The sequence below is a fragment of the Bison bison genome, unplaced genomic scaffold (assembly GCF_000754665.1).
Source record: "Bison bison bison isolate TAMUID 2011002044 unplaced genomic scaffold, Bison_UMD1.0 scf7180017864329, whole genome shotgun sequence".
Classification (NCBI taxonomy): domain Eukaryota; kingdom Metazoa; phylum Chordata; class Mammalia; order Artiodactyla; family Bovidae; genus Bison; species Bison bison.
This window is the reverse complement of record NW_011494901.1, coordinates 4,927,218-4,930,354: the sequence shown is the minus strand read 5'-3', so window position 1 is coordinate 4,930,354 and position 3,137 is coordinate 4,927,218.

Here is a 3,137-nt window from a genome sequence, read left to right as displayed (position 1 = left end):
TCCAGCCATCTCATCCTCTGTCGTCCCCTTCTCCTCCTGCCCCCAATTCCTCCCAGCATCAGAGTCTTTTCCAATGAGTCAACTCTTCGCATGAGATGGCCAGCATATTGGAGTTTCAGCAAAACAATGTTTTCATCCTCCCAGGAAGTTCCTTTAAGCCCTTTCCCCACTGCCACCCACCCAGGTTACTTCCACCTGATCTTGAACTTTATATTATGTATTCCTTTGTATCTGATTACTCTTGCTCAACATGTTTTTGGGACTCACTAATTTTGTAGTGTGTTAGCAGCTCCCTGTTGTTACTAAGTTGTATTCCATTTTATGCCTGTTCCACATATGAATATACCATAGTTGTCTATCCATTTTCCTATTGATTGTTTCTGAATTTTACCTCTTGAATAAAGCTACTGTAAATATTCTTGTATAAATCTTTTGGTAGACACGTTTTTATTTCTCATGTGTAAAAACCTAGATTTATTTTTCTAAGTACTTGATGTTCTTTGACGTGTTTACAAATGGTATTTTTAAATGCCTATTTTTATTTATATGTTTATTGCTGGAACTTAGAGAAACAGTTGATTTTTGTATTGCAATTAAGATTTTAGCAAATGAGGATTCCCTGGCAGTCCAATGGTTGTGACTCTATGAAAGTTCACTGTTAAGGCCATGTGGCAAGGCCAAAAAAAAAGATGTTAGGAAGTGTATTTTCTATACATCCATTCACAGTCTTACCTAGCCTTTGGAGCTATTAAAGCAAGCCTTTAAAAAAAAATATATATATATATATATATATAGGAATGCTATTTGTTCTTAGAAAACAGACTTAGAAACTCAGTTATTGGGACTTCCCTGGTGGTCTAGTGGCTAAGACTTCTAGCTCCCACCTCAGGGGGCTTGGGTTCCATCCTTGGTCAGGGAGCTAGATCCCACATACCACAACCAAAAATCCTGAGCGCTGCAAGCAAAAATCCTATATGCCCTAACGAAGATAGAAGATCCTGTGTGCTGCAGCTAGGACCTGGTGCTGTCAAATAAATAAATGAAACTCACTTATAATAAGATAAACAGAATAAAGTAAAATTTTAAGTAATAAAATTTAATGCTCCTGGGAAACATTTGCTAACTTCTCATTTATTTAATAAATTTAAAGGGTAACAGAGTATCTTACCTCTTTAAAACCTTGTTTTCCCATCCTTTTAATAATTTCTCATTAGGGAATTCCCTGGCAGTCCAGTGGTTAGGACTCTGTGCTTCCACTGCAGGGGGTATGAATTTGATTGCTGGTCAGGGAACTAAGACCCTACATGTTGTGGGGGCAACTAAGCCCAGGCTTGCAACTACCCTGGAGCCTGAGCGCCACAACTAGAGAAGCTCATGTACCACAAGGAAGAGCCCAGGAGCCCTGCACGCTGGGACAAAAGGCCCCTCATGCCACAGGGAAGGTCCCACGTGCCACAACTAAGACACGATGCAGCCAAATATTTTTTAAAAATCAGTTGCATTTCTATGTGCTAATAATGTACAAACTGAAAAGGAAATTACAAAAGTAACTCCATTTACAGTAGCCTCAAAAATAACAAAATAGAAATTAACCAAGGAGGTAAAAGACTTGCACAATGAAAACTAAAAAACAGTGCTGAAAGAGATTAAAGAAGACATAAATAAATGGAAACATCCCATTTTCATAGATGGGCAGACTTTAATACTGTTAAGATGTCAGTGCTACCCAGTGCGATCAATAGATTCAGTGCAGTCCCTATCAAAATTCTGAGATTTTTTTTTTTGACAGAAATAGAAAAATATACCTCTAAAGTTAATATGGAATGTAAGGGATCTCAGATAGTCAAATAAATCTTGAACAAGAATAAAGCTAGAAGACTTAACATTTAATGATTTCAAAACTTACTACAAAGCTACAGTAAAAAAAAAAAAAATTGTGGTTTTAACATAAAATACAGACGTATAGGACCTAGAATATAATACAAAGTCAGAGATAAACCACTGCGTATGAAATAATTTCTGACAAGCGTGCCAAAACTATTTAATGGAGAATGGACAGTCTTTATGACAAAAGATGTTGGGAAAACTGGATATCCACATAGCAAAGAATGAAGCTAACATTGTGTACAAAAATTATCTCAAATCTAAGACTAAGTAGACTAAGGAAGATAATTTTTTTCTCATTTTCCAGTGTGTGAGAAATTGTGAGGAAGCTCAGATTGTTGTTGTTGTTTCTCAGACACTCAGTTGTGTCTGACTCTTTGCGACCCCATGGACTGCAGCACATCAGGCTTCCCTGTCCTCTGTTTCCTGGAGTTTGCTCAAACTCATCCATTGAGTCGGTGATGCCATCCAACCAACTCATCCTCTGTCTTCCCCTTCTCCTTCTGCCCTCAATCTTTCACAGCATCAGGTCTTTTCTTTTTTTTTTTTTTTTGGAATTGTTTCCTTAATTTCTCTTTCTGTTTTCTCATTATCAGTGTATAGGAATGCAAGGGATTTCTGTGTGTTGATTTTATATCCTGCAACTTTACTATAATCATTGATTAGTTCTAGTAATTTTCTGGTGGAGTCTTTAGGGTTTTCTATGTAGAGGATCATGTCATCTGCAAATAGTGAGAGTTTTACTTCTTCTTTTCCAATTTGGATTCCTTTTATTTCTTTTTCTGCTCTGATTGCTGTAGCCAAAACTTCCAAAACTATGTTGAATAGTAATGGTGAAAGTGGGCACCCTTGTTTTGTTCCTGACTTTAGAGGAAATGCTTTCAATTTTTCACCATTGAGGATAATGTTTGCTGTGGGTTTGTCATATATAGCTTTTATTATGTTGAGGTATGTTCCTTCTATTCCTGCTTTCTGGAGAGTTTTTATCATAAATGGGTGTTGAATTTTGTCAAAGGCTTTCTCTGCATCTATTGAGATAATCATATGGTTTTTGTTTTTCAATTTGTTAATGTGGTGTATTACATTGATTGATTTGTGGATATTGAAGAATCCTTGCATCCCTGGGATAAAGCCCACTTGGTCATGGTGTATGATCTTTTTAATGTGTTGTTGGATTCTGATTGCTAGAATTTTGTTTAGGATTTTTGCATCTATGTTCATCAGTGATATTGGCCTATAGTTTTCTTTTTTTG